Genomic DNA, 13843 nt, shown 5'->3' with positions numbered 1-13843 from the left:
GCGATGATGAGAAGGACTAGAGCTTGACTGAAACTACACCTCCAACCCTCCATTTTCTTTACTCCTATCAATCCAAAGTACCATCTTCCATCTCCATTCAAATCTATCATCACCATCGACTTCATCTTCTTCTTCTCTTTGGTCTAGAGGTAGAGCGATTAGAGATAGAGCAGCGATGTTGTGAACCTTAAATCAGACTGCCATATCCTATTCTCTATTGAATCTTTATCTTTCATCAGTCTAGTCCCTTCTAGCATCATCATTGTTCTCTCCCACCTTCGTTCAAGTCCACCATTGTCACCGTGTTCAACACTTCTCTGATTTTCCCATCGACTCCTTCACTGTTCTTCATGGTTGGACATGGTAGATTGCTAATGGCGTTGTTTCTCATGGCAAACCATGGCAAGGACTTTGTAGTTTTCCAATTCAACAACAATGGCAGGAGCTTGGATCTTCATAGGGGAGTTTTAGCTACTTTAATATCCTACCCAATAGTAGTTTAACAATTCCTATGTTTTAGGATAGTTTCTCTGATTATTGGGAAATTTGTTTTGTTTAATCTGATTATGTTTGGAGATTATTGTGACTAAATTACTGCTTAGCATTTGACATCAAGCTGTTTATAGCTTTAATTTCAATTATAATATTGTTGTTATGACATTGGTATTGACTTTGGAGTTAATATACTGTGAGTTTTTGAGGTAGCTTGAAATCTTGGATCATATTGTTTCTTGCTAGCTTTAATTTTGTTGTTTTGGATTTAAGAGTTATAATAAAGCATTGGTTTTTAGCATTCTTAATTCCATTTTACTATTCTGGTTGTAGTTAGTTAGTTTAGATTTTGGAAAAATTTTTATGGCAATTCGAGGTCACATAGTTGTTCGATTAAAAGTTTAATTATAATTCTTAATTCATTGTTTTAACTTCCGTATCTGTTGAAATGATGACTGCCTGCACTGTTGAGTTGGAGGATTGATTACTATCATTGTCTACTCGTGTGTTTTATTTCAATTTATTTACCATCACTTGCTTTAAAATCAAATCAAAATCCTTTTTGTAGTTTAGGTTGCTTGTATTTATTTACTACTCCCTCCGTTCCTTATTATAAGAGACATTTGATGCTTATGGCATGTTCCCATATATAAGAGACACTTAAAAGTTGTCTCTATTTTTTTGTATTGATTTCCTATTTTACCCCTATTTATTTTGTCTCCAACTCATACTCTCCCTCCCTCCCACTTCTCTTTCTTTTAATAATTTAATTGTTTTCTCTCATACTCTCTCTCCTTATTAATGGGGGCATTGTTGGAAAAAACATTATACTTTTTACACATTAATTGTCCTCAACTAATTTTAACTATTTTTTTGATCAACGTAATTTGGTTATTTGTCTCTTATAATAAGGAACGGAGGGAGTATGATTTAATTTTGCTTTCGGCTCCTCAAAGTAAATACGACTCGGATCGTGCACTGTATTGCATTCATTCGGTTAATTTTTGGAGCAACCCCAAGATGACAAATTAAAGGTATTGTTTCAAGTGGCATTGTTGCCGGGGAGCCAAGAAATTGGTTCCTTAGTAATTAAGTGTCAAGCAACCTTGACTGGGGTTCATTTATTAAGCCTTTCTAGTTTTCATTTTTGTTAGTTTTTGTTTTTTTAGGTAGTTTGCATTTTTTTTTTGGGCTTTTCACAGCATTTCTTTCATTTGCATAGAAAATTCTTCAAAAATACAACCAAATATCTTGATTTTCCTTTGTTTTGCATATAGATATAGATGCTTGCATATCATTGTATCATAGCGTTGGATGTTCTCTTTGCTGTAAGGGTGCTATTTCTGAGATTTGAGTTGCTGGAACTTTTGAAAGTAATACCCAAAAGATTTTGATTTTCAATTCCAACGTTTAGACCACTTTTTGCATTTTTCTTTCTTGTTTGCAAATTTTTTCAGATTTTTCTAGATTTGAGTTTGTTTAATTGTAGTGTCCTAGTAGTTTGAGTCCTAGTTGCATTTTAGTTCATTCATTTGCATTTTAGTTAGTATTGCATAGTTTTAGCATTTGGCATCATATAATTGCATTGGAAACTCAAACAAAGAAGCATATAGGTTCTTTCATTCATTGCATATTTCATTTTCACTTACCTCTTGCATTTTTTTTTTGGATTTTTCTTGATAGGTTTTAAACATACTTGTGCATATTGCTAGAAGCTTTGACACTCATTTCAGGCATAGGTTTTGGGCTTGAAAAATTTTGAGTGTGTAAGCACAATTTTGAACTTGAAGGCTTGACATGTGTTTTCAATGGTTTTAAGCATAAAATTATTTATAGTGGAATTGCAAGAAGCTTTTGAAAACCACTGTTGAAGTGCTACACTACAAAGCTTGCTTGAGATTTTGCTTGTGCATATCCCCACATTCCTTTATACACTATTGAGTGTATAGATATCCATACCATACATACATGATACTCATACATTCTCATACATATACACTTGTACTCATTCCATTCATGTGTTTTTGCTTGAATCTTGTTGTGCAAGTCAATTTTGTACTTTGCTTCTGATTGATTGATTGATTAGGCCAAGAAGGGATAGGTTTGAAACCTTAGTTCCTTCCAATTCTGAGCTTCAAAGTTCTTTAAAAGAAGTCAAACAAGACCACAGAGTAGAAAGGACTAGTAAGGTTATAATTGAGAGGAAAATCTTTCACACGAGTCTAACTTGTCCTCTAGTGAATTTAGTGCATCTAATGATCCTGAGGTTGAACTAGACAATTCAACCAGTCTAGATTTGGTGATTGACTTAGGTGACATAATGGAAACTATTAACAACCCTGATGGTAACAACAATCCCAATGGTGGTTATGGTAGAGGGGGTAAAGGACATAATGGAGAACATGATAGAGTAGGTAAGAATAATAGAGGTAACCCTAGAAGAAGAACCATTAGGGAAGCCACTACTTCGGATGCAAATTATAATTCTTTCAATGTTGTATACCCTAATATTGATGTCAATTTTGAAATTAAAGGTCCACTACTTAATTCTTTGCCTAAATTCTATGGTTTGACAGGTAAGTCATACAACCATCTGAAATCTCTCTTTATGGTATGCTCTAGCATGAAGCCAGTCGGTGCTAGTTTGGATGAGGTTCTGTGGAAGGTATTCCATTTGTCTCTGGAAGGCAAGGCACGAAAATGGTACATGAGCTTGCCAAGGTATATGGCAGATGCCTACCATAACTGGAACAATCTCAGAAAAGCATTCTTGGAGAAGTATTTCCCTGCTTCTCGGACTTCCATATTGAGAAAAGAGATCTACTCTACAAAGCAAGACTATGATAAGTTACTTTATAACTGCTAGAACTGTTTTCAAGACTTGTTTTCTAGATGTCCATACCATCAGATTCCAGATAAACAATTAGTCCAATACTTTTATGATGGACTGAAGACCTAAGACAAGGGGACGTTGGATGCTGCTTCTGGGGGTTCTCTTATTGATGTAACTACTGAGGAGGCATGGGAACTTATAAAGAAAATGACCTTGAATCATCAACAATATAGCATCAGGGAGACTAAAAGTGTTAATGCAATACGTACTAGCCCTTCTTCAGTCTACATTCCTCAATTGGATACATTCACCTCTCAAATTGCTACTTTGACTATACAGTTGAATAAGCTTACATCTCACCCTCCCCCTATTGACACTCAGAATCCTAATTCCATGGAGATGGCTGCACCTAGTTGTAAGCACTGTAATTCTATTATCCACATCTATGTTGCTTGCCCTCATAGATATGAGGAAGTTTCTGCCATGCATCAAGGAAGGGGTAATCAATCTAAACAATGGAACCCATACTCAAATACATATAACGAAGGGTGAAAAGCTAATCCAAATTTTTTATGGAGAGGAGGTGATAATAGGCAAGTTCAAGAAAGGTTTCAATGGAATATGGTTAACCAAAGGCAATCTTACTACGGAGGGTTACAAGGGGAATCCTTTAGAGCCATGTCTACCCCACAGCAATCGTAGTCTAAGAATGATGATCGATTCTCTTGGATACTCAAGGGCATTGATGCAATAACTAAGCATATATCTAAGTCTAAAGCTATATCTGAAGCTAGATTTGAAGCCCTAGAGAGTAGGATGGACCAATGGGAAACTAGAACCTCTAATTTGACTTCTTACCTAACTAAGTTATCAAATGGTATGAGTGAATAACAAGCTAAGGCTAGTGGTTCAATGCCTTCCAATATAGTAATAAATCCTAAATCTTTGAATACAATCACATTAAGAAGTGGTAAGGAAATTAGTGCTTAGAAAGTATAGTTCAAAGATGATGATAAGGATGAAGAACCGGTTGATAAAGAGATAGAAGTTGAGTCTCCTCCTTCTAAAACCACTCAAGATACTTCGAAGGCTACCTAAGAGACTTCTATTCAATCTAAAAGTGCTAAAAAGAAGAGGCTCTTAGAGCAATCCCTTAAGCAATCATTGGCTCAAGAGAAAGGGGAGTCTGAAGCTGCTAAGCAAGGGCCAATGGAGAAAGGATCACCTTCCAACTCCCAAGGTGATGACGTAAACATTCATAACTTGCCTTTTCCTTATTCCTATCTCATGAGTAAGAAAGTTATTGAAAAGAAAGATAATGATGAGCTTTTTGAGATGTTTAACAAACTTGAGGTTAATGTTCCATTACTTGATTTGATTAAGAAAATGCCCAAGTATGCTAAGATTCTGAAGGACCTATGTACAAATAAGAGAAAGTATAAGCATAGTGAGAGAATCCAATTAGGATCTAGTATTAGTGCTATCTTCAAGCCATGGTTACCTATTAAGTGTAAAGACCCAGGTTCCTATACTATTCCTTGTACCATAGAAAAAACAAACATTTCACATGCCTTACTAGACCTAGGTATGACCATAAATATTATGCCTACCTCTATTTATAAGAGTTTGGGTATTAGCACCTTAAAAGACACCAGTGTTATGCTAGGTCCAGCTGATAGGTGTCACACCTTACTATCGGATCCACTTAGGGTTTAATAAAAACCATTTTAGACCACATTGGATGGTCTTGGGCTTAAAAATTCATGAAAAACGCTGATTTTCGGATTTTTACTGTTCATCGGGTAAAAATCCAGTTTTCTGGCCCAACTTCAAAAATTCATAACTTATTCCATAAAAATCAAAATGAGGTGGTTCAAAATTCTATTTAAAGCTCTTTAAGTCCTCTTTCAAGGAAAAATAATATCGTTATCCAATTCCTTATGAAAAAGTGTCATGTTTTTGTGAAAGGTAACATTATCCATTTGCCAAAAGCTCTTTTTCCAGATTTTGAACCTTAACTTTGAAAAATCATTGAAAATCGTATACTTGGCCATTTTTAACGTGCTGCCTATCAATCTGAAGTTCAGATCTGAAGTTCAGGACGTCAACTATAAGCATACCCAATTTCATGCTGAAATTCGTTCAGTAACTAAATAAACCGTGGCTCTAAACTAACGTCCTGCTTAAGGGTTACAGCACCAACCATTGATAATTATACATAACCAAATGTCCACGAAAATTTTATGGTATGACACCATAATTAGCCTCCATTCTGCAGCTTGTTCTTAAGAGTTACAGGTCCTAAAATTTTACATTATAATTGGGGGGATGAGATTTTTGAAAATTCCAGTAGCAAGATCAATCAACCAAAACATTAACATGCATCAATTACAAGCATTCCAACCTTTTGCTATTAATAGGGAACTACTTTACCTCATACATGTAGCACTCTAACATGCAATAGCCAAGGCACATAAAGCAAGGAGTATAGCTACACAATCATCATCATCATCATCATCATTTAGTTCAACCACATAATAGCACATGAAATTGCATAGCAATCAATGCAACATTCAACATTAAGGCTAATTAAATCTTACTACCTTAATCCAATGCTCTTTGATTTTTCTTGTTCTTCTTTCTTGCTTCCACAAATGCCAAACCCTAACATGGCAATCCCCAAAAAGGGCAGCAAGTATTATTAAACATTCCACATAAAAATCAATCACATAACTCAAGAAGCTCCTAAACCCCTTACAGCCTCTATCTTTGTTTCTTGAATTTTTAGAGTTGTTTTCCATAAACCCTAAAGATTCCCTCTTGACCCTTTCCTACATGGTTTTTCATGTAGATTCCAAATATCTACTTAGATTTAACAAAATAAATTTTCCTCTTCTAGTTTCAGCTTGACCGAACCCTTAGGGTTTAAAACTCAAAAATTGCAACTTTGCTTCTATGGCTTCCAACACTTGTTCTTTAGGTTTACTCTACACCATTTTTCATTTTGAACACAATGGAAGCCTCAAAACTTTGAAAAACACATCCTAGGGTTCAGATCTTGCCTTGGCCAAAAATGACACTCAAGGAAGCAACCATGAAAAATGCTTCAAAACCAACTATAATCACTTGCAAACACTAGGATCTAGCTTGTGTTGTAGTATTTTAACAAGTGTGATGAGCAAAAATCCCTTTCCCCTTAAACAACCAGTTCGGCCAGCATCAAAAGAGGGAGAGAAGACATATTTTCAACCATAAAAGAGAAAGAAAACAAGGCAAGAACACATCTAGAGCCAAGAACTCACCTTGAACCTTGATGGTATGACCAAAGTTGATGCCTTTCTCTTGGTTTTCCCTCAAAACTCTCTCTTTTTCCCTCTCTTCATGCCTTGCACGAAATTTCCATCTGATTTAGGGGAGAGATGAGCTCATCAATGCTATCAAAATATCCCATCTACCACAATTAATGAAGAGCCAAGTGTCATAAGCCTACTTAGTCTTGCATTTTCTCTTTAATTAACTTAATTCACATTGTAATTAAATTCCAAAGTCATGATCCTCTCCATTGGTAGCTTGACACTTGAAAAGCTCTAATTATCATCCATTAAAGGCTTGACAAGTGGTAGCTTATGGGCCAAGTAAAGTGCAAGGCTCCGATCAACACTTTATCAGTGCACTTTTACTCCGGGTTTAACTTTTTTTCTATAATTACAGTGCTCTGGCCTCTGTAATTATTTTCTCTCAAATCCATAAATTATTCTCCTTATGTTTATCTTCCCAAATTGCCCTCTTTGTCTCAAATTTAATTTCCCAATAATTAAATAAAAAGGAAAACTATTTTCCTTCTCTTTAGTGATTTTTCCACTTTTCCAAAGAATTGGAAAAAATCCTGGATACTTGAGGGTCTTCTTTTAATTTCATAATTCTTATAATTCCTTGGGATTTCATAGGAATTTTCTTGGGATTTTATCCTTCTTAAATATATTTATTTGGAATTTTCCAAATAAGGACCTTAAATTAGCTTAAATTGCCCTTAAATTCCTTTGTAATTTCTCTAAGGGCAAATTGGTCATAAAACTAATTTTATAATTCCATATAATTCTCAAGGAACCTTGTCCTTATTTTTCTTAATTTTCTGAGACTTGGAATTATTTTTCCCCTATTTACTCTTGACCAATTTTCCTTAATTAGTCAAACTTTTCATAATTGGCTTGGAAAATTATAATAATTATTTTCCACCCAAAATTCTTCTATTACTCCTTGTCATTTTTTACCCTTAATTATTTATGAATATTCCTATTTCCCAAATACCATATTTCTGGATGTGACAATAGGACTGTGAGACACCCTAAAGGCTTTCTTGAGGACATTCTTGTGTAAGTGAAGAGTCTTGTGTTTCTAGTTGACTTTTATGTGCTAGACATAACTGATAAGATTAAAGCCGATAGCACTTTCATTCTAGGAAGGCCTTTCCTTAGAACAGTCCAAACCATAATTAATGTGAAAGATGGGGTGATTACTATGGGCTTTGGGGATCAACAGGTTAACTTTTAACATTTCTAATACTGAGTCAAAGTTATGCAAATTCTTTTTACTAGGGTGTTAATTTGATTGATTGTGCTATTAATGATGTACATGATTTGCATGAATCTGAGATACATGAACATGACTGGTATAATGAGATTGTCAAGCATGATGATGCATTCACTTGTTTATCTACCCCTTATTCTTCTTCTTCTTGCTTATGTTATGGTGATGTGGTATGCATTAACTATTTAGAAGTTGATCGACTCCTTTCTATCTCTCATGATCTTAATGCATTATCTTGTCTTAACCTTGATCCTGCTTTGAATGTTACACTTGATGATAGCCTTAAGAAAGGCAAATTTATTGATTTTGCAGGTACTAATGATAAAGGAGCTGTCATGCAAGCCATATCAATAGCTTCTCTTTTGAGTGGTGCTGGAACATTAGAAGAGGCTAGCAACAAGCTTGCTACTGACTTAGTCACTTCTAATCCCACTCTTCCTTGTGATCTACTTAATGTTTCTGCTGATAAAATTGATATTAATACTCTTTTTTGTAGGTTATCTAAGAGTGGCACTAAGTTGGGAAATAGAGGGCATACACATCATGCTGAGCTTATATCTCTTTCTCCAAGCCACATGGACATACCGCTTGCATTAAATGATATAAAGGAATTAGTTTCTTTTGTTGTGCAACCTCCTAATTTAGAACTGAAACCTCTTCCCCCTAACTTGAAATACATCCTTGTTGCTGTTGAATCTAAGTTGCCTATTATTGTTTCCAGTTCTTTGAGTAGTTCTAAAGAAGAGAGACTGATTTCTATGCTGAAGAGTCATAAAACTTGAAACCTCAGTTTGTACACACGGGATCCTTTTGAATGAAGGGTCCAAGCCAATTAGAAAACCACAAAGGAAATTGAATCCTCTTATTCTGGATGTGGTTAAAAAGGAAGTCTTTAAGTAATTGAGTACTGGGATCATCTATCCCATATCAGATAGTGAGTGGGTAAGTCTGGTACAAGTAGTACCAAAGAAGAGCAGTATCACAGTAGTAAGAAATGAGAATGATGAGTTGATTCCAACCAGATTTCAAAATGCTTGGAGAGTGTGTATAGATTATAGAAAGTTGAATGATACCATGAGAAAGGACCACTTTCCATTACCTTTTATAGATCATATGTTGGAGAGAATTTCAGGAAAGTCTCACTATTGTTTTCTGGCTATTTTCAAATACCTATTGCTCCTGAAGATCAAGATAAGACTAGTTTTACATGCCCTTTAGGTACCTTCGCTTATCGAAGGATGCCATTTGGGTTGTGTAATGCTCTAGGCACCTTTCAAAGGTACATGATGGCAATATTTAGTGATCTTCTAGAGAAGAACATGGAAGTTTTTATGGATGACTTCACTGTTTATGGTGAGAGTTTCAATAAGTGCTTAGATAGCCCAGAGTGAGCTCTTAAGAGGTGTATATATAAGAAATTGGTTTTGAACTTTGAAAAGTGCCATTTCATGGTTGATAAAGGGATAGTCTTAGTTCACCTCATCTCCTAAAAGGGAATTGAGGTTGATAAAGTCAAAATTGAAGTTATCTCATCCCTCTCTTATCCTACTTGTTTAAAAGACTTGAAGTATTTTTTAGGGCATCCAAGTTTCTATCAGTGCTTTATTAAGGACTTTAGTAAAGTTGCCTTGCCTCTTTCTACCTTGTTAAAAAAGGATGTTGAATTTAAATTTGATGATAAGTGTAGACTTGCTTTTGACACTTTAAAATCTATACTTGTTTCACCTCCTATTCTCACCACACCTAATTGGAATTTACTTTTTGAATTATCTTATGATGCTTCTAACTTTGCAATAGGTGCCATGCTTGGACAGAAGGTGGAGAAACAATCTAGAGTCATAGCATATGCCTCCAAGACACTTGATTCCGCTTAAGTCAATTATGCCAATACATAGAAGGAACTATTTACTATTGTTTTTGCTTTGGATAAGTTTAAAAAGTATCTGATAAACTCTCAAGTGGTTGTTTTTACAGACCGTGCAGTGGTTTGGTATCTATTTAAGAAGCCTAGTCTAAACCTAGACTGTTAAGATGGGCTTTGTTGCTATAAGAGTTTGATATCGAGATCAGAGATAGAGCCCAAGCAGAGAATCATGTAGCTTACCACCTTAGTCGGTTACTTGAAGGCACACAGAGAGTTGATTCTTTTTGATCTTGTTATTGATTCCTTTCCTGATTCTGTACTTTTAGCCTTGGTTGTTCAGGATCCTTGGTATTCTAACATAGTTAATGATCTTGTCACTGACCTTATGCCTCCTTCTATGTCTAAATTTCAGGTTGATAAGCCGAAGAGGGAGGCAAGATACTATATCTGGGATGCTCTAATCCTATAGAAGCAATACAGTAACCAGATTATTAGACACTATGTTCTGAATAATGAGATCCACTTTATCCTTACCTTTACAATTCTTTATCTTGCGGGGGGCATTTTAGTGCTAATAGGACTGCTATGAGGGTTTTAAAGTGTGGTTTTTACTAGCCTTCTCCATTTAAGGATGCTTATTCTTTCTATAAGTCTTGTGATACGTGTCAGAGGTTTAGGAGTTTGGGTAGGAAGCATGAGATGCCTCTAAGACCTATGTATTTTTGTTAAATCTTTGATGTGTGAGGTATAGACTTTGTAGGTCCTTTCCCTTCGTCTTTTGGGTTTTCGTACATATTAATTGCAGTAGATTATATGTCTTAATGGGTAGAGGCAGTGCTAACTAGGAATAATAATGCTTCTATGGTTGCCCAGTTTTTACGTTCTCATATCTTTTACAGGTATGGCATTCCAAGAGCAATCATCAGTGACAAAGGAACACAGTTCTGTGATAGGACCATTGCGTCTCTATTGGCTAAATATGGAGTCAATCACAAGCTTGCCACCCCTTATCACCCTTAAACAAATGGGTTAACTGAAGTCTCTAATCGAGAAGTAAAGCGAATACTTGCGAAGATCGTGAAACCATCCTGTAAGGATTGGAGTGAAAGGCTTAAGGAAGCTCTCTGGGCTTATAGGACTGCCTACAAGACCCTTATAGCCATGTCTCCCTTCCAGTTGCTCTATGGAAAGGCTTTCTATCTACCTATGGAGATTGGGCACAAATCTTATTGGACAATCAAGGCATGTGATGCGGATCTTGAATCTTCACTTGAAAATCAGAAGATGCAACTCCAAGGACTTGAAGAAATGAGACTTGAGTCTTATGACAATACCAAAATCTACAAAGACAAGCTGAAAATGATTCATGAGAAACAGATTCTAAGGAAGTAGTTTCATGGAGGTAACAAGGTTATAAAGTTCAAAGCCTGGTTGAAGCTAATACCTGGAAAGTTTGTCACTAAGTGGGAAAGTCTGTTTAGAGTTACTAAAGTATACTCCTTTTGTATGGTAGAACTCGTAGATAAGGAGACCGATATAACTTCACAAGCCAACAGCTATCTGCTGAAGCAGTACCACGAGGAGCAAAGACCCCTTGATCACATGGTTGTTCCCTTCTACCCTACTCCTTTACTTTCTGTTGTATTACTAGTGATATCTATTTGCTAAGATAGTTAGGAGTAAGTATAAGGGAGGGAACTTCTCCAATAGTTGTAGTTGTAGCTATTTATTTCTATTTAGTACTTGATTTACTATCCCTCCTCTTTGTGATAGTGATGCGTTATGCTTTGATTTGAAATCAGACTCCACAACTTCCACTTCACCTGAGAGTTTAGGCTAAGATAATGTTGTTTTTCTTACATTGAGGACAATGTATTAACCAAGTGTGGGGCAAGGATCAATGTTGAGTTTAGCTGAAATTAAAAAAAAAATTCCTTTGGATTTGTTCCTGTTCCTAAGTATTACTACTATAATTGCTCTCTTTTTTGTCTTATTGGTTGATTTCTGAATTGCATCACATGATTTGAGAGTGATTCTTGCTTGGGAATTTTGCTGTTGGTTTCTGTGTCCTCCTGTTTTCACTTGCCTAAGTGTTTTGCACTGCTGTATGGGTGATTTATTGTTTTCTCTATTGCTAACTTGACTTTTGTAATCCTTAGGCATCTCTTTTAAAATCTTTTTGCACAATGCTTGTAAATGTTGCATGGCTGAGTTTGATTGCATTAGATTTGAGTGATTTTTGTTCGTAGTTGGTTAGCATAGTAGAATGTCTTTGGTGCAATGTTATTAACCTTGTTTTATAGCTTGACCCTTAAGGAGGAAACATCTTGGAGAAGGCCTTGGTGGAAGGATTTTTGAGCCATATATTCTTTCTTATCCTGTGTGATTTTGACCTAGTTTTGATTAACATCTAGAACTTATCTAGGTTCTTTTTCAAAGTTACATTAATACCTAGATTTGTGAGGATGATAGGGACACTCATTTCTAAACTCTTTACCTAAACACAAGCTACTTCATTTAACCTTTGTTCACTCTTTTAAGCCTTCACTTATTCATTGCTTTTTGGCAAGTGCTATGCATAAGTTACATTTAGTTTTTCATCTTGAAAAGTACATAATTAATGTCTGTATCTTTGCCTTCTTGAGTTTGAATGCCAATATATATTTTAAAAAAAAGAATACGAAAGAAGAAAAAGAAATGGAAAAAGGCAATAAAGAAAAGAAAATGTATAGAAAAAGCTAAAGAAAGAAAGTCATAGAAAAAGAAAATAAATTGCAATAAAAGAATAAAATTTGAAATAAGGCATTCCATGGTGGTTTGAAGAACAAGGATTTCTACTTCAAAAGTTTAAAATCTGCATATTGGTGTTCTTTCATGATTGTACTGTAGCTCACTTTGAGTTAATATTTTACTACTCATGCATTTCACTTATTAGTTCATTTTATTCATTTGGCCTTGTTTTCCAACATTACAACCCTTCAAGCCCCCTTGATCACAGTCTAAGGTATGTTAGTGGTGGAGACATTAGAATATCCACAAGCTTATGGTAGGTGTTAATCTAGGTGGATCTAGTGAAATTTTTCTTATTTGAGAGATGAGTGAAAAACTTGTACCCTATGTGAACTCTATTATGTTTCTCTTTCTTTATCCTGCTATATTTCTTGTGTTAGTTTCTTTGTATTGAAGTATTCTATGATTGTTGATTGATTAGGAATAAAGGTTGCTTGAGTTAATTGCACATTCATGGTTAGTCGATTTTATATTTGCTTGTATTGAGTCTCTTTGTTGGATTCTTCTTTACTGATGTTTTGCCTAGAAGTGCAAAAGGCTAAGTGTGGGAGCGTTGACAAATCTATGTTTTTCATGCATTTTCATATCTTTTTTGTGGGCTTTTGTCATTATTATTGGTCCTTAATTGCATTATTTGAATATAATTCATATTAGAATGCTTTACCTTGAATTAGTGCATAATAGGGGCAAAATTATCATAATTGTGATTAATTGATCTTTAAAGACAATTAATGCTACCTTATTTTTGAATTTTGATTACAGGTTTTTTGGAGAATTAAACATAAAAAAGAGAAAGAGAAAGAAAATAAACAAACAAATAAATAATAATAAAAAAGGACTACAGGTAGTACAACAATGCATTTTACTACCTGCTCTAAATTCATAATCATCGTCGTCTTCAAAGGGGAGGACAAGAATGAACAAGGAAAAGGCGAGAGAGAGACCAGAGGGCGACAGTGAGAACGACCAGAGCTCGATGGCAACTACACCTCCAACCCTATGTTTTCTTCACTTCCATCAATCTAAATCATCATCTTCGATCTCCATTCAAATCCATTATCACCATCGACTTCTTCTTCTTCTTCTCTTCGGTCTGGAGGCAGAGTGATGCCATGAACCTTCAATTAGACCACCATATCCCATTCTCTACTGAATCTTCATCTCCATCAGTCCAATCCTATCTAGCATCATCATCATTCTCTCACACCTCTGTTCAAGTCCACCATTATCATTGTTTTCGGCACTTCTCTGATTTTCCTATCGGCTCCTTCACTGTT

Source organism: Neltuma alba, unplaced genomic scaffold (assembly GCF_004799145.2).
Source record: "Neltuma alba isolate B1F8T4 unplaced genomic scaffold, ASM479914v2 tig00012617_pilon, whole genome shotgun sequence".
NCBI lineage: Eukaryota > Viridiplantae > Streptophyta > Magnoliopsida > Fabales > Fabaceae > Neltuma > Neltuma alba.
This window is presented reverse-complemented; position numbering follows the sequence as displayed.